Here is a 24,239-nt window from a genome sequence, read left to right as displayed (position 1 = left end):
ACTTGACGTGGTCCGGCACTACTGGCACGCAGGCGTCGGAACAGCTGCGAACGATGAGGTTAGCGAACAGCTTTCTTCAAAAACGCCGTTCCCCTTTCACAAGTGGCTCAATTTAACCTCACTTTTTCCTCTTTTTATATCCACTTACTAGTCCTACTCCTCGCCACTTGCCAGCAAAAGGCGGCAGCGCCCACGTGCGGGCGAGCATCACATGGACAAGCATTGACGTGCAAAGCTCGTCGAGAGGTAGGGACGAGAAAGCAAAGCATGAAGTTATAGCTTGGAAATCATGCCTTTGTAAAGTGAACACAAGTTCGCCGAACTCGGCTTTAGTTTATAAGATTCTAAACGAGCTTACACGAGCAGGTAAAGAACTTCGCATAATAATGTTCTAGTAGATACCTGCGCCACTGCAACATCGCAGGGAATGTAGTAGCTGATGAGGCGACACGACATGCGCATAAGGACATTGTAGCATCAGGACTTCCGTTATCACAAGGGGGTTGCACCATATCTTAAGACAGATTTCAGCCCATAGTTACGATGAAACATGGTTTGATCAAAAATGAAAATCTGCAGTATAATTTGCCATTGAACCCTGCCTTGATTGTCATATACCACGCACATTAAATACCTGCAGATCTTTTGAAACACTGGTTTACCGCTTGAGACTTGGTACCACGTTTACAAAACATATTCTACGTAAAATTTGTCGCGCTGATAGTCCGCAAAGCATTTGTGGCAGCGCTGATACATCATCTATCTCTGGAATGTCCACGATGTGATACTGAAAGATGGCATCTGATTTGTACATTATTGACAATAGACTGCCAGGCCCATAACAATTAAAAATATCATAGTCCATGGTTAACAGATACATTACAAAGGCGAGCGCTAGTGGCCCTCCAAAGATTTGTGGTAGAGAGTTATATTGCTGGAAATTATTGATTACAGTTCATGCTCCTTTCTGTGCCCATAAACATTTGAATTGCTGTGATATTGACTTAGTGTTTTCTGTATTTAGTGTATGACAGCTGACTTCTCGTTTTAGGCTGTTTTATATGGCATCTGTTGTGCTTTGCATTTATTGTGTGTGGGCTGACTTTCCATGCTAATGTGTTGCGAGTTGTCTCTTCTCCATTTATGTCAGATGACTTTATTTTAGTATTTGTTATTGATGTGATTTGTGCACTGAACAGTATCTGTGCATTTGCGTCACCTGACTGTGTGACTTTTTCGGTGTTACCTGTTTTGTTCAGTGTCAGCTTATATGTCATAGTTGGTACATACTGGTTCTGTGAGAAAAGGAGTAGCTGGTGCCACCTAAAGGCACCAACATCTCCTAAATGTCATGTAATAAAAAAGGTATAATTTCAGGACTGCCTTACGGTGAGGAGGCACCAACGAAGCCTTCACTCAGGGTGCCTCAGCAAAGATCGCTTTCAGATTTGACGCAAGGCGGCCTAACCGCAATTAAGGCTTCCTTGCTGAGGTAAAGAAGGTATCAGAATTTGGGCTTTATCAGCCTACTACTTTCCGGCGAAAAGAATAAATTTCCATGTTACATCTTGTGAAGTGGCTCAGGCGTGCAATTGCGTGGCCATAACTTCACCGTGCGGCACAAATCCCTTCGCTACATAGTTCATTCATTACAAGTTATCGCCTCCGATATCAATTCACTTTCATATTGTTCCGTGTAATCTCTGTCGAGTAACCAATTCTCGCCGAGTGCAGGGCCCGCAACGAAGACTTTCACATACCTGACGTAGCACTTGTTAACGGAGCTCATGAGGCACACAGAATCGTCTCTCGTGGCGCACTGAAGGCAAGCACGGACACTATCGATAACCATGCTGTTACCGAGCCTACCGTAAGCTTCGTATAGCGCCTTGAGCAGAGAGTGATAGTGATCACCCGAGCGCGTGGACAGAAAATGAAACACGGAGGAGTTCACGACGTAGGGCCGTATGACGCGCTTCTCAATACCATCTGACAATTCGTCCAGCGTGTCTACCACGTCTGTCGGCACCATGACGCTGAGCCAGGAGGTCAGTTCACCATCGATGTAGATGGTCAGCGTGAAGGTACCTAGGAGCCAGGACAACACGAGGAGATTCCGGCTCAGCTTCCAAGGGCTCGAGCCCGGCATGCGCGTCGAGTTGGCATAGAACGACGCTATCAGAAATAATAGCGTTCGCGTGGCCATTTCGTAGCCTTGCCGACTGCCGTCTAGACGATCCATGGCCAGAAGCACAAGGAAGCAAAACGAGAGTGAGCCGAACAACAGCAACAGTGCTGTCTTGGAGTTGGCCATGACCGCGCCAATGAGTAGCGGCCTGGTAGAGTTGCCGCGAACGTAGAAAGTCAGGTACGAGTAGTATGTGATGACAGGAAAGTCTAAATCTTGGAATCTCCACTTGCTGAGGGCAACGTGACTCATGTAGATGTCACTCTCCTTAAGCATCAGGCTCGACGCCAATTGTTTATGCTCAACGGCTTTATACACCACCGAAGCGTTCAATCCCCTCATAGCATCGGTGACGCGGTGGTACGGCACGCACGATTTCACTCTTGCTCGGTAGTGCATGGAAGGGCACGCCAATTTGAGCTGTTTCCCAGAAAACGCTCGTGCGAACTTTTGGACACTGCCGACGCCGGCATCGAAATTCTGTTTTGTCAACGTTTTCACCTCCTGCATAGTGCAATTCCAGTATCGCTCCGTCGAGAGGGCAACTTTTTCAACGGCGTTCCCGTTAGTCTGAATTAGAATGAGGCTGCACAGCAATTGCGGCGACACTCGAGAACTCACATTGCTCAAGTCTAGCGAAGAGGAAAGAAACACTACCCACGTCACAAGGTATGAATAGTACACGTCTTCGCCAAAAATTTGCAAGAAGTCTGCGAAGCCCGCATCACCATTTGGTACGATGACTGTCGTCCTTGAGTTGAGCGCAGTCCTCTGTTGAAGCAGTTTCAGAAAGTTTTGCCAATCGTTGCACCACGAGAGCACGCTCCACGGCAGCCGCTTGGTCCAGACGATATCTTTGTCCACCCAAGTCTGGTTGTAGCACACAATGGCTACGGGGTCATCATTGGCAAGCCACAACCGCAGGAGATCTACAACACTAGTTTCTGCTCTACTCTCGCTTAATAAAATCACAGCGAATAGAATGAAGGCTCCTGTTTTCAGGTTACTTCTGCCACGCTTCCCAGTAGTTTGAAGCAAGGCCATAACAAATGCTAGTTTATCTACTGCCCTTTCTATACCGACATTGCAAAAAAGAACATGCCTAGACAGTAAACGCGCCGTGTTCACTACATCAGCAGAACAAACTCGACTGTGTTAAGTTTGGTTGGACATTGGCTAAGAAAGTGTCAGTACGCAGTAGCGATAATTCCCACACGCATGTCTCTAAGCGACGCGAGTCGTATGAAAAGGGGTCGCCAGGCGGCCCTTCTGGTCCTCAAAGGCGAAGCTTCCTGTTTTCCTTCACCATGACAACAATTTTTCATAGAGTTTTCGATTTTTTTTTAGATTTCTTCGATTCGCACGTGATGAGTGGGAGGCCAGCACGGAGCAACAATGGAACGAGTCTGCAAGCTTATTTGCAATGCAAAGAGCGTCATTGTTGTGATTGTAACTCAGCGTGACCGAAACCCTTCTTTTAGTTGGAGCAGCAATACATTTTTCGAGCAGCCCCACTCCGTACCGCCATATTTAATGACATGCGAACCAAGGCGATGTCTCGTACAGGCATGCACGCACATTCCCCATCGCAGCAAAAAAATGAGTTGCCCAGCCTTCATCATGAAATGAGAATTCGCTGAAGATTAGGACATGTTTTTATGTCACATATTGTGAACTGCTATAAGTAGACAAGCAATGTAGGAAAGGTGGCGTTTGAATGGTGACGACGTTTTTACAAAATAATAAAAAAAATGGAAGGGACGGTTCAGTAACGTTAAAATTTTGACACTTGGGCTTATCTTTATCTCTCTCATCCGCAACTCATCCGCAGCTTGACTGGTCCGATATATGCGTTGTATGTGATAAACTTTTGCATCCGTTGATGCTAACTGCGTTTGGAACTGGTAGCTGAGACGCTTAGTAATAGTGACTACCTTGTATGGTCAGTATTGTTACTAACTTTACCATTACCAACTGCTGTTCTACCAAGGTAGTGAATAGCGTGGTAAGTAAGTAATAATTACAACGACCTCTTTTAAGAGCGTAAGATTTCTGTTACACATTGATTTGGAACCAGATCAAGATTTCACCCCACCCTTATGTTATCATTACAGTCTATGCATGATTGAGGGATTAGGCCACGCCAAAATAGACGTTGTCGCGAAGCGTTGCAATACATAAGAGCGTCTGACGTGGCGCTTGATGGTATCCGCCCCTGCCCCACAGCTTGAATGTTATAACATTTCCACATTCACCAACGCACAAATTTGATAACAAAGTGATTAAATCTGAAAGGCGGATCAATGAGTTGTTGATAAGGTATACCGCTGGGTGGCTTGGTAATGCATGATGAAAAAAAAAAAATATGCAGTGCTGAAAAATATTTTTAGGTGCGCTGTTGAATTTATTTTCGATTTTTATTCTTTTTTAAGGGCATTGGAATAGTGAAATTTTCGAATCGAATTGAATGAGAATATTCGAGAAAAACGACCTCACAATATCGAATTGAATAACGAATATTTTCAGACTTTTGAACAAAGTTAAATATAATGTTTGCGTGGAGTCTGTATGGTTAAAAAAAGGAAGCTTATGTAAATTATTCAATGCGCACGGGTGATGCAGTTCGCGCAACTGGTCGCCCGTTTCACCGGCGAATTTGCAATTGAGAAACAAGTGCTTTTGGTTATCTAGTGCGTCATGCCAACGACAGTAATGAAGCAACCGAATAGCACGTAACATGACAAACATAGGGTGTTGTGCTCGTGGAGATAGCGAACTGTAACGCTACAGCACCGCGCATTGTTTTAAGGTTGTCAAAGGAATGACATCATGGTGAGGCTAGCCAAATAATAATAAATTTCAAGGCACAAAATTCGTATATTCTAAAATTGAGGCATTTTTATCGAGCGACGGAAAATTATTCAGCAGAAGTTATTTAGCTCCGAGCTTTCGCCCAGGAACTGGTGACTGTGCAAGAACCACAACTCTCCTGCAAGAGAGAGAGAGAGAGAGAGAAAACATTTATTTGTACCATCGAGGTCGTTGATCTTGAGGACGAGTGGGTGGTGTCCTCATTCCGGGACTCCACTGGCCATGGCTGCTCGACGTACTTGTTGGACGAGAGCTTCTTGTCCAGCCAGGGTATCACCGGTCAGCTGTACCTCCCACCGCTCAAATGACGTGCTAGGCGTCTTTAAGTGTTGAGGTTTGCCCCCGCACTCACACGAGATGTGAAAAAGTGTAAGGCGTGTGTCGCCGCACCAGGGGCAGATGCCGCGATATGTTTGTGGGTACATTTTGCTGTATCTTTGTAGGTTTGGGAATGTGTTTGTTTTGATAAGTCTGAGAGCTACTGCCAATCTTCAGTGATCAGCTTTTTCTGAGGGGGAGGATAAATCCTGCGGTTGAGTCGCTGGATGTCGAGTCGGTCGCAGTAATTGGATGACAGGGGCACGAAGGTAAAGGGTGGGGATTTATGGGACGATTTGTTTTGCCCCGCTCGGTTGATTAGCGCTCGAGCTAAGGCGTTCGCCCTTTCATTCCCCTCCAGTCCCGCGTGGCCCAGCGTCCACGTGATTTGATGGGATTCTTGCAGCCTCGGGCCTAGAATCTGAGCCACCAGCAGCGGTGTTCGTCCGTTGGTAAAGTTACGGCAGGCCTGTTGCAAGTCGGTAACGACGTGAACTTCCCGGCCCACCCTGTCATGTTATTTTATTACTAGCGCCGCGGCTATGGTTTCAGCCACAGCTGGGGTCTCTGCCTTGACGAAGGCCTCAAGGGCCAAGGAGTTGTCTCGCCCGTTCACGGCGGCGACCACGAAGAGGCCCCCTGCAGGGTACGCCGCCACGTCCACGTCCGTTACGTACGGGTCACCCTTGAATTGTCGGTGCTGTCTGTCGACGCGAGCCTTGCGTCGTCCTTCGTGGAGTTCATGACTCATGTGCTTTGGTATGGGGTTCGCCTTGATCTTGCTTCTGACCTCGGGCGGGAGGGATCGCTGCCCATAGAGGGCACGAAGCTCCGTTGCCGTTCCGGTCCGGTGGAGGATGGCTCTGCCCGCCGCCGTGTTCTGTAGACTGGCTTTTTGCGAAGCCATAACCACGTCCGACAGCTCAGCGAAGGTGTTGTGAATCCCTAGAGGCGCTAACGTCTCGTTTGACGTGGTACCAGGAAGACCCAGGGGCGTTTTGTACGCGCCTCTGATGATGGCATCGACTTGTTCTTGGTCGCGATTGTCTAGCGAGTGGTAGTGATACGGCATGCTATACGTTACTCTGCTCATCGCCAGAGCCTGGACGAGGTGGAGCGTGTCCTCTTCTCGCATGCCTTTGCGGCTTCTTGTTATTTGTTTGATAATCCGCGAGATCTGGTTGGTGGCGGACCTTAGGGATTTGCAAAAGAAACTTTCTGAGCAGTCTTCGGTTACATAGGTCTTTCTTCCTTGAGGCTCCAATAAACGCTGTTATCGCTTATATTATAACCGAAAAGAATATTCGACAATTTCGAATAGTGAATTGTCGAATGGAACACGAATCGAATAGCAAAGACTACTTTAATCGTGTTGAAAAGTTCGATTGTGCCTACTTTTTTTATTAGCCTTCTCCAAAGTGTCTCTGTGCGCAAACATTTGCTGACGATTTCAATGAACCCTCAATTGATAAAAAGAGATTGGGCTGCTACCCTATTATTGCTTTCACTTGAATTATGCATTGGATTTCGTATGTATGCCGTTAATATCACTTTCCGCCAATCCGATGTAAGATGTACAGCCGTTTTCATTTTCTCACTTACGTTTCAAGCTTTTTGCGGATAATACAGTCGGGGCTGCGTTTTCTGGATTGACTCGCCCGGGTGACCAGCACGCGTTTACTTAGGTGCTTTTACATCCACTGCCTCCATTTGGTTTACTACAAAATTTACCAGAGGTAACTCTGACGATGCGATCATTAGCTGTTATCGGAATAATGGCCAGTGCATGAATTTGTCAAACATTTTCGTGCTTGTCATCCAAAACGTTCCTGGGACGTTATTAAGGCGAAAGCCTTAGGTGTCTATGTTGACGGTGCCCTTGGCGGTGACCTCGGCGAAACTGCGCCGTGACAATAAATGGCCAACACCGAAAAGAGTAAAGACCCGTCAGAAAATGCTCGGATTGAGGTCACACTTCTCAGGGAGTTTCCTGCAAGCAAAGCAAGTTTGTAGCTTTGAAAAGAAAATTTGGTACATTTCGCTTTGGGTGCGAATCGAACACGGGCCTCCGCGGTGCGAGACGAGCACGCTTCCCTGAAGCCACGGCTCCTCCACGGTTCGGGCTTACTGAAGGTGTGTCTTGTGCTTGCCCGATTGCACACATCATGTCGCAGCCATCTCGCTGACTGGTGCGTGCGTCATTGGGCGGCGCACGTAACGGTGCGGAGGAGGTGGCGCCACGTCATGAGTGTAGAGAATGAGCACACTGATGACTTTCCGAGGCCTACAAGCGGTATAATGCTTTCGCATTCCCACACGTAAGCAGACTCAAGTGTCTGCCAAATTTTAAGTTTAGTAATTGCTGTCGCGCCACATGTTGTTGCGCAGGAAAACATGCGAGCGCGCTCTGCGCATTGACGTCACAATCGGAGCAATGGAGGAGAATGGAGCGTGCGATGGAGGAGAATGGCGAGCGATGGAGGAGCGTGCACGCTCATGTGGCTCGCGAGGACGGCCTCACAACTAGACCACTGCAGAAGAAGCGCGTGTCGCTGTAGCTTAGTGAGGAGGTCACCATAGTGCCCCACGTGTACTTCCCATTGCGGCTCGCTATGTCTTGCAATTGCGGGAGTCATGAAGGAGGTAGTAGCCGAATACTGCACCGAGGAGGCCAATTCCTGTTCTGGTGAGGGAGTGCCTTTGTGAAAGCTCAGTGGGCCTTCCTAATTTGGTTGCACCTGGACTAGTACAGCCGCACTGACTCTCGGCAACGTTTTTTTTTTCTTTGTTTGTCGGTATCAGGAGCCCCTACAAGCCTGAATATGTAGTGGACTGCAGGAGGATTCGAACCTACGACATTCAGATTAGAAGCCCGGTGTTCTTCCGGTACTCCACGCCACCAGTTGTTCAGCAACAATGGGGACAAATTAGACCAAATGATTGAGGACCTTAACCGAGGAATTGTAAGAGTGGGGTTGAAGATTAATATGCCGAAGACAAAGATAATGTTGAATTGCCTGGCAAGGCAACAAGAATTCAGGATGGCCAGTCAGCCTCTAGAGTCGGTAAAGGAGTACGTTTAAGTCAATTAATCGCAGGGGACCCCGATTATGAGACGGAAATTTACATGAAAAGTAAAATTGGGTTGGAGTGCATACGGCAGGCATTGTCAAATCCTGACTGGGAGCTTACCACTGTCGTTGAAAAGAAAACTGTACAATCATTGCATTCTACCGGCGCTAACATATGGGGCAGAAACTTGGAGGTTAACAAAGAACCTCGAGAACAAGTTAAGGACCGCACAAAGGGCGATGGAACGAAAAATGTTAGGTGTAACGTTAAGAGACAGGAAGAAAGCGGTGTGGATCAGAGAGAAATGGCACAGCCGATATTCTAATGAACAATAAGGGCAGGCTGTGTAACGCGTAGGATGGACAACCGGTGGACTATTAGAGTTACAGAATAGATACAATGAGAAGGAAAGCGCAGTCGAGGTCGGCAGAAAACTAGGTGGGGTGAGGAAGTTAGGAAATTTGCAGGCGCAAGCTGGAATCAGCTAGCGCAAGACAGGGGTAATTGGAGATCGCAGGTTCTGCAGTGGACATAAATATAGGCTGATGATGACGAAGATGTCTTGCAAGAAGTCCAGCCCCGATTGTATAACTTAATTCAGTACCAATATGTCTTACAACGACTAACCTCGGTAGTATAACTTAATGTATTACCATATGTGAAGCAGGCTTCGGCCTTCTTGTGTTACAAGAGTAACACCTGCCGAACTTTTTCATACGCTTTATATTTGTAATGTTCCAAGCAATGATTGTTTTTTTAAACACGCGAAGTCACTTAGTATCTGCGCGCATACGTAGTCGTTGCGAGTTGTCGCATTTAAGACGCGATCTTTTGCTCAAAACTGATCCCTTTGCAACGTCACAAAGCCGTTCGAAGTCCGGAGAAGGAAGTCTGGGCCAAATCCATGTACCAACCCTCATTCCCGTGCGGACTGAACCACCATGCTCACAGCTCTTAGGTAGACTAGCGCCAGAATTATCTCTAGTAATATTTGTACGAAGTTCTATGGACGCCAGCTCTGGACATAGTTTTACAGGCATACCGAAGTGACAGTTTGGGTAACGCACTAGACCGTAGAGTGTACGATGCGCAACGAACTCAAAAGTTGACGGATGGATGCGCTTGCTTTGAAGTGCGTCGCGGACGCCAGACAAAAAACAGTTGCCTATACTCTTACCTTCTCGTTATTTTTTGTTTCTTTCCAATGGCGCCGAACTTCAAGAGCGGCTCGCGGTGTCGCTGGAAGCCACTCAGTGTGGGCCTTCTGCTCAGCGCCGAGAAAACAGGCCGCTTGTTGTGCGCCTCCTAAACAGCCCTGGGAGCCTTCCAATGAGTCGACGGGCACACACAAGCAAACACACACTACGCATGACGCGAGACGAACGGCGCAATAAGAAATGGTTCTGGGCTGCGCGCTAAAAATAAGGGGCTGGTGCTGCGCGAGTGAGAGTTGCGGCACTCGCAAACCGCCTCTTGGAGTGTGAACATACATCAGAAAACATCTTGTACAACAAGCGCCGCCCGTGACATGACAGTGGCTTGTTTTTCACTTTCCACTTATCACTCTTTCTTCCTCTCTCCTTTCCTCCTCTCAGTTTTTTCCACTTCATGTCACAGCCATAGCCTCGTCACTGTAACCTGGGAGCTTCGTGTTTTTCTTTTTCTTTCCTCCCTCTCTGTCTGTCCACCCGTGAAGTGAGGGAAGGGTGATGCGAGAGTGTGTTTAAAGCACAGTGTCGATTTTTCTTTACACCTTTATTGCTTGTTTGTCCTTTCTCTATACGTTGATTGCAGTGGCTTCTCGGCGAAGCCTGCAACCTCCGCGAGGAAACGTAAAGGCGAATACCAGCCCTTCTCTACTGCCCGCTGGTTTCAACTTGTCGCACTATTTTCTTTAAACCACGGGGTCCAACCACGACCGCCCGGTGCAAGGTCACTCGAGGTTGTTTCAGATGCGCTACCGGCCCGGGGTTTGTGGGGAATCGGGGCAGCTGCGGGGAGCGCCTCACCGCACGCCGTGCCGCTCCGTCCCCGACGGCCACGGGTGTGCATCTCTCAAGCAGTGAAGATATACTCAAGCAGTGAAGATATAGCAGTATTCACAACAAGATCTCGAAAAGACCCTTCTTCAACGCCTTTGAAAAGAAGCGCAACTACTCGGGAACAGCATTTCTGTAAGTGCCTGCTTCACGTAGGTGTCCCGCATGTCGATAACTCTCCAGGGACTCTTTGTCTTACTTGAAGTTACTACAACTGCGAGAGCTAGCTTTGCTGACCTTTATTTCTTATTATTATTTCTTTTTGTTCGCGGAATTACCTCGGTGATTCAGCCGCGTCGGAAGACTTGAAAAAATGTCTGCGACGAATAAAAAATTGAGCGCATTACACGAGAAGCATACTGCAAGATCTCGTATAAGAAACTTGTTCGATAAAACAATTTCTCGAAATTTTTTGGTCCGATAATAGTAGCAAATTCACTGCGCTGAGATAATTACGCCGTAAATAGTTGTGCTTTTATTATGCTTGCAGCACATGCAGCTTACACTGGTATTTCAACGTTTGAATCATAAACACGCTTTGCGGGGTTGATTGTAATCACTAAAACACTATTCAAAACCCCTTGAGCGGAGTACTCTGCGGTCGCTAACTTCATCGCGGTAGTACATTCATTCGTGCATGCAGTTATTCATGCGCAGTAACAACTTGGCATCGCTGATGGTCGGCGGCTCAGTCAACGGTATCATGTGCCTTCTCTGTGTTGTACATGTTCCACTAAGCTTACATGTAAACCAATTTAGTATATAGAGCAGAACACACTGCAGGAGCTGCCTTCATGCTCTCAAAAGACGTGCCAACAATTTCTTAGTTTCTACACGCCAATATTTGTTACGATGAAAGCTCACTGCTTTTTGTGAGTCATGCGTACTTTCGGTTGTCAAAAAAAAAAATTCTATCGCTATGTTACTGGACAGCACTGGCGTGGAGTGCTGGAACAGTGTGCCAAAAAGTTTCCTGGCAATCACTTGCAAGCGTGTTTGCCTTTCCAAGGTTGTATACTGCATATGGTCTATTTAAAAAAAAAAAAGTGCATACGCACTAGTGGAAAATTCTTGTCGGAGAAATTGCTCACGCTCTGCTCTGTCAGAATTAGTTTGTTCTGAGCTGTCCCATAGGAACTTTTACAACACCAGCTCCTCGGGAAATAGTTGTAATAAAAGGAAACTCGTGAGGTGGCAGAGACTATTTTTCTGGAACACAATGCTTTATGGTTAGTGTAACCATCGCGGTCTATCAGCGGTTATTGCTTACCTACGAGGATGATGGTTAACGTTTCGGCACTGGCTGCCAATTTTTACGCGGACGGAGCGCAAAGGAAAACGAAAAAGAAAAAAAAAACATCTTAGTGCTGATCGTTGTGCGTCAATGAACGCTAATGATCAATATCAACCAACAGCCCATGGCACCGGCTACAGCGCAGCTAAAGAAACGTAAAATAAACCGATCGGCCAATGTGGTTTAAACTGTCGTGCGTTCAACTGTTTCCTACTTTAACACACGGTTGATCAATAGATGGATAAGAAAATCAAGACCCTCGCAGAAGCATGCCTACCCGTTTCGATGGTAAAGTCCGCCACGTGACGTTGGTCATTCAGAGGGGCCACTTATAAACCAGACACTCTGCTGTGCGATAGTGGAATGCTTGATGCAGGGTGGAACAGGCGGTGATGTAGGATAACAGTGCGAAAGGTCGTGCGGAGTGTTGGAGCAGTCGCGAAAGCTCTTCTAGGTGAGGAGATTGAAGGTCACGAAATAGGTATATGCGTGAAGGGGTGAGGAGAATGTGGTTGGTACATGGCGAATGAAAGTGCCCTGAGCGGAAACGTGAAAAGTAATGTCTTGCATTTCACGTAATGAAGCAATCGTTGTGCGACACTTGCGGAGGTTTCGCATTTTCCGGCGGTATCATTATTTGCTTCTTGTACTCATGCTGGCCCATGTGTTCCGTGGTAGTTGTTTTACGAGCAGCTCCGTGTCGACGCTTGTTTGTGTAGCTGTTCATGCTCGACAGCATTCGCATTGCGTCATCGCCTCTGTCCTCCGTCTGCTGCCTTATAGAATTTACGTAGATTCCTGCCCGGGAATAAGCGCATATCGTAGCACAATTTCTCAACACTTATGATTAAAAAACGCAGACGATACTGGAGTTGTCGTCTCATTTTATGCGAGTACTACGTCATATTACGTGAATTATCGGACTATCGGATCCTCGCTCTGGGAAACACTGCGTACTTTTCCCTCTCTCTCTCTCACACACACACAAGACACACACATAAACGAACAAAAAATCAAATCTCTGCTAATGTCAGCCCTTGTTGCCGGCACGGAAGCCTGAATTCGCGTGATGTTCCGGCGTCACCTCGAGCAACGTTGTAAAGGCGATTCCATAGTGCATAGTCTAAAACTTGGAGGCTTGTACTGCTCGATGAACAGCGTGAACCTATCGGCATGATGCTTCCTGATGCAGATGAAGATGAAGCTTTGGCCTCCAACACCAGCTTGAATATACGGACATCCGGGTGCACAGAGTTCAGTATCCGAACAAAGTAGACCCTCATCTGGGATCGCAACGCCGCCTCTCGGCTTTACGAATTGTTTACTCTGGCTACGAGCCCCGTGGTTCTGGAATATTCCCGAGAGATGTACATCTCTCGGAATTATTCCTTCTGGACTTTTAAACGTGGACTTCACCACAAAGTGTAAGCGTAGGTAGGTCGGTAGGTAAGTTGGTAAGTAGGATTCAATGGGGTTTATCTGGAGAGGTCAGAAGCAGTACGCCCTCCTGCTACTTCATTTCTCTTTTATGAAAAAAAGGTAATATTAAATTTGCTCTAAAATATTTTAATGGCAGGAATTAATAATAAAGAGGACCCTTTAGCAGGCACAGATATCATGCATACGAGAGTGAAAAAAAAAAAAAAGACGAAACATCAATAACGAAGGCGAGTTCCTGCATAACATCGACCGTAGTATTTCGAGCACTTGTCCGTGCGCACAGGCAATTATTTTACTCCTCTAAAAGCTGTCCTTTCGAAGCCACTAACTGCCTTTTGTCTAATTATTTTCCCGACAGAAAATGGATGATTTTCCGGGATCCTAAGCTTGAAGCGCAGCTGCTGCCTTTACTGGGCGTATATGGGGCAGTCCAGCAACACGTGTTCTGGATCCTCGTCCACAAATTCCCACGAACAGGACGCGGAGCTTGCACGATGCCGTTTAAAGAAGAAGTGCTTTGAGTAGGCCACATCAAGGCGAAAGTGGTGAAACATGGTTTCCACAATTTACGGTAACTTCACACATGTACCAAATTTGAGTCCATGGTCTACAGTATACAAAGCTAACTTTTTGGATACTTTATGGAACCATGCCGCAGATAATCTTCTCACTGACAGTTTGCGTATTATGATTCTAACCTCCTCGCTGAACAATGGAATGGTGTATTATTCTCTATGCTCATGTACGCGTTCTGCCAATTTGTCCGCTCGTACATTCCAACTATGCCGGTATGATTTTAAACCCCTGAAACGCAATTTTTTGACCACGAGTTACAGCAACGTGTGTCAGCTCAGCAATTTTCTCGATTATATTACTCTGACCATTTTTTTTTCGCCTGAACGTTAATACAGACTGTGAACCTGCACAATTTACCTATTTATCTGAAGGTCTGGCTTGCCGCAAAAAACCTTGTCGCTTCCAAAATCGCGTACTGTTCTGCCGTCGTTCTGCCAGGAGCATAGAGGCTGCAGTCTGTGCTCCTTTGGACGCCCCGCAGACGTACACCAGATTTAGAGGCTGAGCCATAGGCTCAGGAGCATCAGACATAGGCAGGATCCCGGACTCATCGTCCTACAGGCTGCTTCTTCCGCCGCTGCTGCCTATGTCCCTCGGCTTCCTCTGTCACAATGACGCGGCTTCCCGGTTGCATGCTCGCGCCACGCGGCTCTCAGACGGTTCCTTTTAATTTTGCGAATGTCGGGTCTCAGCTCCCGTAAAACAAATACTAGACACCAACTAACACCCACGACCGATCCAAATCATATGGGCACCAGCCACTCCTCGCTACCCGGCAACGATGCCGTCCACAATACCACTCGAGGATTCGCCAACCAAGCACCAGGGTTGCTCATGCTAGGATCAGAGAGGGACTGCATGGTCAGTTACCGGCAAATAACTCAGCACTACAAGTTAGCCAGGACAGTGTACCCACCAGCACACAAATCGCTTAACAAGCGACAAAAAGTAGCTTCGAGGCGACTCCAGACAAATACCTACGCCAACCCCGAAGCCTATTACTACCTACTACCCGGACCAATACCCTAACACCTGTAACCATTGCAAGCAAAAAGCAGATCTGTTCCACATTATGTGGTTGTGTCTAGCCGAAGATCATACGAATCACGAAATAAATAATACTGAGCAGTGGGATGCCGTGTTGCTCAGCTCCGACCCTGACCTGCAGGCCAGGGTCATCAAGAGAGCTGAAGAAGCCGCCCGGGCCCAGGGGCATGTGGCCGCCTAAACACAAGGTCGCCCATCACTACTTTGTTTTTCAATAAAATCTTTACTCACTCACTCACCTAGAGCAAAGCTGTTAGCCTCTCGTGGGTCGGAATTTTTCGTGGTGGCATCCGTGGCCAAAAATGTGGGCCGATCCCGAAGGTAGTGCAATGCCGGGCTGACCCGCCACGGAGGTGATGCAGGCTTCAAGCACTCAGCAAAGTGAAACGAAAAGCGCATACATTCTTAGAAATAACGCATACAACAAGCAGAAAAGCACTGGTTTCAATACATAACAAGCACAGAACAAGCATCCGAAGCACATAATTGATAAATTATGTGCTTCCTGATAAAAATGCCAAACACGTAGCGCTCCCAGCATACGTTTGCCGGTAAAGATTACTGTTGCGAAAGCTGCCGCGGCGACAGCCGCTTGAGACGTGGGGAGTGACGCACTAGCCTTTCGGATATAAAAGAGCCAGCATGGCAACTGATTTCATTGTTGTTGCAGAACCGCCATGGGTAGGCGACGCTTAGTTAGGACTCCCGAGGAGCAGCGTGAATACGAGGAGCGGCAAAGGGAAAAAGAAACGCAATACCTCCACCGGCGGCGTGCTGTTGAAATTACCATTACTACCATACTCTAAAGCAATAAAGCATTGCATACCCCCCTCAGTAGTTTTAGTGGTGGTTTTCAACAGCTTCGCTGGACATCCACTTTCGCAGGGCCAGGAGAGCGAGTCAATTTTTTTGATCACGCCTTTAGTTTCCTGTGTCATTGCGCGATCGAGCTTGTGTATTCGCCGTCATCATCGTCGTCATCTTTTGTTTGCGAAGACCGCACGTGCACCTCATGACACACGTCAATGATTATCCTAAACCTCATCGTACTAAGGTGGCGTGAAGCTTCAACAGGTTATTCGTGGAGCTCCCCCATTGCGCTCCAGCCAAATATCTCAGAACTGCTGCTTCCTCGGTCTCTCGTCACGCAGAATGTCGGTGACATAGCGGCGTTGACACCGCAGGCTGCTGCTGCTATGCCAACGCCTCTATCTCGCCTGGAAGAACGGGCGATTGCTACGACAATCCTTTCCACCTCTTCTCTCCCTCCTTCTACCCCCAATCATATTCTCAGAGACTCCCAGGCAGCTTGTCGGCGTTTTCTTTTCAACACTTTGCATTCTACCACCACGTCCATACTCGCGTCCTTCCTATCATCCACCTCGCATACCTTTCGGTTGGTCTGGGTGCCTGGGCACGCAGCGATCCCCGGTAATGAGCGCGCTCATGCGCTGGCCCGAGAACTCTCATACCGAGCCGCTGGGGATCGCTCTGCCATCATCCGACCACAACATTTCTCGTACGCATCCCAACTTGCTGAGATACGACTAACTCGGCAATACTTCCTCCCACCTCATCCATCCCGTACTCGCCGACAGGCTGTCTGCTGGCGACAACTAGAGACGAATACTTTCCAGACGCCCCTTTTCTATTCCTAACTCTACCCCTCCCGTGGTCCAGCTCAATGCCCACACTGCGGTGACCGCAACACCCTACTGCATGTGGTCTGGCTTTGCCAAGACATTCCCAACGTCCATCCCATTCCAAAACCCACCCTCACCTCCTGGGAGGAACGGCTGACCGACGCGGCGGCGACTGGCCAGCAATGGCTGGTCGACCGTGCCGAGGCGGTGGCTGCTACCTGGGGCCCCGGACTAAGGACTCCACCTTCGAGGCACAACTGGCCTCCACGATATTTTAATAAAGTTTATTCCCGATAGAACGCTCAGCGGCGTTCAATTGGAGATTAATGCTTTCGCATTCACAACTCATAAAAATTGGGAGGACGCTCAAGCTTCGCTTTTAGAGTGGAACGCGATAGCATTCAAGATCCCTGACTACTACTCATGGTTCCCGACGACTGCAGCTTACGCAACCGTAATGGTTACTGTCAAACACTGGCGTCGAACGCTATGCACTTACGCGAGGTTTCTGGTGGAAACGCGGCCTCTTGCGTGGGCCGATCCCGGAGCTAGTGCACAACCACGCCAAAGAAATTACATCATTTTCAGGTTTCCGTGTTTGTTTCTCACTTTTAATATTTCAGTCTGTGAAGATTTAACATAAAAGACATGCTCTGTTTTTGTTTTGTTCATGGCATTTGTTTGTGGATTGTCATTCTCAAAATTCTGAGGAATAGCTTTGCCAAGAATGCAAGACATGGTATGAGCAACATTAATGATAGAATGGTGTGGCATACCTAAACATGGTTGGGGATGGTTTTCTCGGCCACGGGCGCCAATGCCGACGCCGATGCCGAATTTTCTGCGACACGGGGCCCTAAACGCTATCGCGTTAAACGTGCTTAGGTGTCCTCAGATTTTTACAGCGAAATCTGTATATGGCCAGGCGAAACGAAAAACCATTCGTCTCATGTTTCTCTAAACATCTCCATTGGCTGCGCCGTCAGTAACATCGTTCTCAACGTCGCACCCAGGCGCGCGCGAAAGTGACAGCTCCGTTAGTGACGTCGTTCTCTGCGTCGTACCTGCTCTGCCCGCAACGCCGGCTCCTCGGCTCGCCGTTGTCGCATGCGTTCGATATCTCGAGTTAGCTCGGCATCATGGTTAGCAGCATCCGGCCGCCATTGGCACTTGCGTTCAACTAGAAACACAAACATGTGACCAATAATTGAGAAACATTTCAATACAGCGTCCGGATTAACCCACTGCTAAACACCGGGACGACACGTTTCAGCTTCGCTGGTTAACCATCTGTACGGAGTGCTTGGGCGGTGATTTTTTCTATAGCTTCCAAGTGTTGGATCTATACTAAACACGGATCAAGGATAATTTTTAGAAAGCTATGGATTTTGACTGTTCCCAACGGATAACTATCACGACAAGTGTTAAAAGCCTTAAGACGGATTAGTGTGAATGGTAACTTAGCTGTATTTTCAGCACACAAGCCAATGCCCCGTGCCTGAAGGAACTCATTTACTTCGTTAATCGCCCCTTGCAAAGTTTGTTGTGTGATTTTAATCGTTTGTCCCGATGTACAAAGGCAAATTTCGGCTAAATTACTGAGCAATAGATGTTCGCTGAAAAACGAACAGACAACTGTGTCATTACTGCGTTAAATCGAGTTAATTCATCACTGCGAATCGTTATTCTACGCTTCCTGTGGAGCTCCATATGTCACCGTATGTACCGATGTTTTACAGCGTAAGCTGTTATAGGCTCATTCTAATAGCCATTTCGGTTCGCGTTGTTGTCCGCCGCCGCCACGTAACAGCTATCGCCCGAAATTCGAAAGAAAGTACCCGGTCTCCGCCGGGATCGAGTCCAGGCCCGCTGCGTGGGAGTCGGATACTTTACCACTGAGCCACGCAAGCGCTTACTATCAGCGTCAGAAAAAGGCCCTATCAACGCGCCCTAGGCAGGCGCGCAGGCGCAGACGACCCGAGCCTCCGCCAGTATGGGGCGCCATCTAGTTAAGGCGCCTGCAAAAGCCGCGTGCATAGGCGCAGACGACGAGATGCGATTCAGACGAGGCGCGCAATAAACGCGATCCCGATTTCAGATGTGCGCCACATATTCTCGATATCTCTTCGGTACACGTTATGGCGTCTCCTCGCAAGGTACGAACCACTGCTGAAGAAGCGAATCGTAGAGCTACGTGCGCGGCTACAACCAATCATCATCAGGCTCAGCAGACTGCTGTGCAGAAAGCATTACAAACCGCAGCTCGCCGTCGAAGCCGGGCGGACAGCTGAGATCGCTCTCGTCAAAATGAGGCGAAGAGACTTTGCCGCGAAGACTGTTGTGCGTGGTGCCGAAATGGCTACTCTTAAGCCGCTCGCTCAACCAGCTTACGCTGTGACTGTGCTGCGTGTGCCGCGCAGGCCTGTGACTTTTTTCTGCTGCTAGTTCCCACAAAGATCCACCTGCTTGTGAGAAAATTGTGCATTAGACGCAATGTATTTCTTGAATGCCGAGTAGCACTAAGCCTTCGATAACATGCAAGCGACTAGCCTTGTAGTATGCCCGTTTGATGACCAAGAATAAGACAACTGTAATATTTTTCGTTCTTGTTATTGTAAGCTTAGGCTCACTATGCGCCACCATTACTACATGAAACACTGTACCTACATCAGTTTTGGTTTCTTCGTTTAAGATCCCGGGTATTTGATATTTTGGATGACTTTCCCACTCCAAGAATCTGTGTGGGCATATGAACATGCATCTTCACCACAACCCTTCCTTTAGAGTGGACATCTGCAACAGTTATTTCACACTGATAACAGATTGAGCTAAGCATGCACACTTGTAAACCAGTATTTTCGTTTTTCTGTGCTTTTTAGTTGGGGAAAGAGGGGGGAGGGGGGTTGGAGGACAACCTGCCTAAAATTGTGATATCCGGCATTCTGTGTTAAAAAATCTGCAGCCCCTTCCCTGTCGAGGAAATGGGGGTGAGCGAAGCTTGTCGTGTGTTTCTTCGGTGTTCCTCGGAATGAATTGCAATCACGAGTACCACGTTGTGCTCGAACCAGAACCGGTCACACGCACTGCAGCTATCTCCGAAGTTCCGGTTGAGAAACTCGCGTTGAAATCTGGCCGTTGCACCGGGGAAGTTGGCGGTACCGTTAATTGCCGAGGCGCGCACCACCGTTGTCGGGTTCTAGGAGGGGAAGACGACGCGGACGTTTGGTCTCAACATCGCGCTCCCGCAACTCGGGGTCGGCGGCTCTTCGCTGACGTTTGGCCTTAACATCGCGCGCCCGCAATTGGGGGTCCGCAGCTCTTCGCTGACGTTTCGCCTGGGCTTCGGAAGTCTTCACTCTAGAATCAGCACGTCGACGACGAGTCCCATCCCGAGCGAGTTCGTGGCACCCTTACTCAAACGCAGCCTGTTGCTCGGCGGAACGCACCACGCGCGGTATTCCCATCCGGTCACCAAAACTGATCTCAGGTGAGGGAAGCCTTGCTGAGTGCGCGCCAAGGCACTTTGATTCCCTTTTCCTCCCTGCGACACACCAAACGACCCTGATTGGTTGTGCGCGTCACGTTATTCGGCGCCGGCGCAGCTTTCCCCGCACCTGCTCTTTCTTTCTTTCTTTCTTTCTTTCTTTCTTTCTTTCTTTCTTTCTTCTTTCTTTCTTTCTTTCTTTCTTTCTTTCTTTTCTTCCTTCCTTCCTTCCTTCCTTATTTCTTGTCCCTGGCTCATACCCGCAAATGCAATGCGGGTATGCGCAACACGTGATTTTTGGGTGCCTACAACGCCACTGAATCCTGTGAGTGAATCTTGAAAACCGCTTGAAAACAAGTTCAAATGTCCAAGTTTACTTTGGCTGAATGCTAACAGACGCTCCTTGAAAACATGCGTGGAAAAGAATTTCTTTGACATTTTGACATGGTGTGACACGTCGAAAAGAGCGAAAGCGGCCGGAATCTCCTAAAAGTTATGATCATATCGAGACACTGAACTGAAAACACAGACCATTATTCCCCAGTGAGAGTCTATTGCTTTTTTTTAACCGTCACACAAAAGAAGCGTTGCATTGTTTCTTCTGCGTTGCGCTACGTCATAAGCGGCGTCGTGCGCACATCCTGCGCTGCTTAGGTATGCTAACATTGCACGGGCATCGACTGCCCACAGTAGCAGTATGCAGGCAATGCCTGCGGTTTGGACTAGTTTAGTAAGTACTGGGAGTCATTAGCGCTCATATGAATGAAGAGTGCATACCACTCCTTTTTAACATTACATGGAATATGCCTCGGTGACCGCGACTCTCGGCCTGTGATTCATAGGATAGGATAGGAATAAACTTTATATGTCCAACGCAACGGTTATGGCTGTTGGTGCCCGGGGCTAGGCTGCCAGGGGTCCATCGCCGGAGAAAAATCTCTCGAGATCCTCGGCAATAGCCCTGGCCCGCTGGACGGCCCACTCCTGGTCTTCGGGTGCCTCGCTGAGGAGGGCGGCTTGCCATCTCTCTGTGAGGCGCCCGCCTTCAGAGGGTCCTGATGTTGTCTTCTGCCTTCCTCTTGGTGCTTCTTGCTCATGGCGTTGACATTCCCAAAGCATATGGGCCATATCAGCCCGTTCGTGCTCGCACCAGGGGCAGCCGGGCGATGGGTGCCGCGCGGGCCACAGGCGGTGCAGGTGGTAGGGGTTGGTGAAAGTGCCTGTCTGCAACAGCCTCAGGTCGACTGCCTGGGACCTGTCCAGCCGCCCGTGGGGTTGTGGATATTTCTTACGTTCTTTCTTGTAGTGACCAAGAACCTCTCGGTACGAGGCCGGAAACTCCGTGATGTCGCGGTTGGCGTCCCCGTGGCCCCCAGCTACGTCCGCCGCGATTTGGGTTGTGTTGGTAACTCCTCCGTTGGGGCCCCGCACAACAACGGCGGCGGCTGCCCTCTGGGGGATCGCGTCGCGGCGGGTAAGCTGCCTCGCGACGAGATGGGCGCGCTCGTTGTGGTTGGGCGGAATGCCGGTGTGTCTTCGGCCGTTGGTATTGTTGTTGTCGTTGTTGTCGCGGCTGTTGTCTTTGGTGGTGCCAAGCTCCCCGACGTGCGCGGGAAACCATTTGAGGGCCTTGTTCGTAATCGTGCCGGACACGAAGTCCCCGACTCTGGAGTTGAGCATGCGCGCCACATCTGCGGACACCCAACCTTTGGTGTAGTTCCGGATAGCTGATTTGGAGTCGCTAATGATCAGGCTATCCTCCGTACTTCCGTGGAGTACCGCGAGGGCTATGGCCATCTCCTCCGCTGCCTCGGCCGACGGCAGCTTCGCTGATGCCGTGACTCGTATCCTTCCCTTCGTATCTACGAATGCCATGGAGAAGGCGGGCGCCGACGCCGTCGGCCGGCCGTGTCGTTGATGTTGGCGCTTTTGCTGCTGCCGTTTTTGTCGTAGTGGTAGTAGTGATGGTGGTGTTGGCATCCCCGGTTCGTCTCGCACATTCTGTTGTAGTGGCGGTGGTGGTCGTCGTCCCTCTTCGCCGCCAACGTTAACGTCGGGCCGCGGGTACCTGGCTGCATCGACGAAGAGGACGCCTTCTCGTCTTCCGTGCTCCTCGAGGATTGCTACCGCCCTGCGTTTACGTCGTTGCACGTCATGCACCGGGTGCATGTTCTTCGGCATGTTTTCCGTCTGTATGGCGTCCCTGACTTCCGGTAAAAGCGTTTCCTTCAGTCCCCGTGCCTCGTGATATCGAATCCCGAGCAGGTGGAGGATTCGTCTTCCCGTTCTGGTGCCTGACAGCCTCTCCAGCTGCGCGATTCTCTGCGCCTCGGCGACCTCCTCGAGCGTGTTGTGCACGCCCAGCTCGAGGAGCCTGTGGGTTGGCGTGTACTGGGGTACACCCAGGGCGGTTTTGAACGCCCTGCGGATCGCCACGTTCAGCTTGTCGGTTTCGCTCCTGTTCCAGTCGGCGTACGCGGCGACGTACCATATATGGCTCAGCGCGTACGCCTGTATCAGCCTCGTCACGTTGTGTTCTTTCATTCCTTTTCTCTTGTTCGCGACCCTCCGAACGAAGTGCGTGGCGGCGGCTACTTTCTTCTGCAGTCGGGAAACCAGCTCGCGGTTGGCACCGTTCTCTTCCAGCCACAGGCCGAGCACTCGCAATTTGGACACCGTCGGTATTAGGGTCCCCTCCCTCGTCGTGACGTGTACGCCCAAACGACGGGCGTCGATCACGCCCTGCGGGAGGGGTCCTTTCTTGCGCGGTCTGTGGAGTAGGATCTCTGACTTGTCGGGTGAGCAGACGAGTCCCGTGCCTTCAAGGTGCCGCTCCACCTCCCGGACGGCCCGCTGCAGCCGGTCTTCCATTTCGCCGACGCTCGTGTTCTCCGTGGTCCACACCGTCACGTCATCTGCGTAGATCGTGTGATTGATGCCCTCTATTGCATCGAGACGCTCCGGCAAGCCGATCATGACGAGGTTGAAAAGCATAGGGGAAAGTACCGAGCCCTGCGGCGTTCCCGAGCCCTGCGGCGTTCCCGCACCGCCCATTCGGACCGTTCGTGGCGTGGCCCCGTCGATCTTGACCGTCGCCTCGCGCCCATTCAGGAAGCTGCTGACATATCGGTGGAACCTCGCCCCGAGATCGAGTCGGCTGATCTTGTCCAATATGGCAGGTGCTTCACCAGTGTCGAAGGCGCTCTTGAGGTCAAGCCCGAGTAAGGCGCGCGCGTGCGTACTTGGAGCGTTCACGACCTGTTCCTTGATCTGCAGCATGGCGTCCTGAGCGGAAAGTCCCTTTCGGAAACCGATGATGTGGGTGCCGAAGGCGTCCTGCTTCTCAAGGAGCGTCGTCACCCTGTTGAGGCAGGCATGCTCCATCACTTTCCCGACGCAGGACGTGAGGGAGATCGGTCTCATGTTTCGGACCTCTAGCGGTTTGCCCGGCTTTGGTACGAGTATAACGTCCGCGGACTTCCACGCTTGCGGAATTCAGCCTTCCTTCCAGCACGAGTTGATGTACTCGCAGAGCTTCTCGATGGCGTCGTCGTTCAGGTTTCTAAGGATTTTGTTGGTGATCCTGTCAGGACCAGGCGCCGATTTGGTCTTCAATAGCTGGAGGACCGCTCTAATTTCCTGCACGGAAAAGTCTGCGTCCAGCTCCTCGTTGGGAGCCCCGCGATACTCGGGGTGACTCTTCCCTTCCGGTCGAGTGAGGTGCGTCTGCGCGATCTCCTCTGCGAAGGCTTCAGGGTCGTCCTTGTACTTGTGTCGCAGCTTGGCCATCTGTGTACGGGTCGCCGTTCTGGTGCTTCCCGGGTCGAGCAGGTGCCTGAGAATCTTCCAGGTGCGTCCCGCGCTCATGTTCCCGTTCATCGTGTCACACAGCTCCTGCCATTCTTGTTCGCACAGGCGGCCGCAATGCGTCTCGATCTCCCGGTTGATTTCGGCGATCTTGCGTATCTTCCTCTTGAGTTTTTGCTTAGTCGCTCTCCGTTGCATGGATTTCTTGGCCGCAACGAGATGTTCCAGCCGGCTGTCCACTCTGGACGGTTGGGGAGCATCGTCGTCCCCAGCTCCGCGGGATCTGTCTTCTCCTTCTTTGGGGTGATTCTTGTCGCCAGTCCGTCCATTCGATCTCATCGGTGGATTTCTCTACGTCCGCGAGTAGTTCTCTGCACCATTCGCTGATGTCTTCAATCGGGCCTTCCTTCTTGTCTCTTTCTCTATTTTTCCGGAATCTATCCCAGTCCACAATTCTGGC

The 24,239-nt window shown here is 49.6% G+C and overlaps 1 protein-coding gene across 1 annotated transcript in view; it reads left to right on the top strand.

Moving 5' to 3' along the window:
* The first annotated feature begins 10,364 nt into the window (after nt 1-10,364).
* LOC119455678 (cholinesterase) overlaps nt 10,365-24,239 on the top strand; it is an 87,056-nt gene continuing 73,181 nt past the window's right edge. Inside the window, exon 1 of the mRNA XM_037717104.2 lies at nt 10,365-10,623. The gene's annotated coding sequence lies outside the window, so the exon portion shown is untranslated. The remainder of the gene's footprint in view (nt 10,624-24,239) is intronic.

Source organism: Dermacentor silvarum, chromosome 6 (genome assembly GCF_013339745.2).
Source record: "Dermacentor silvarum isolate Dsil-2018 chromosome 6, BIME_Dsil_1.4, whole genome shotgun sequence".
Lineage (NCBI taxonomy): Eukaryota > Metazoa > Arthropoda > Arachnida > Ixodida > Ixodidae > Dermacentor > Dermacentor silvarum.
The sequence above is the reverse complement of the archived record's forward strand: the minus strand, read 5'-3'. Positions and strand labels throughout refer to the sequence as shown.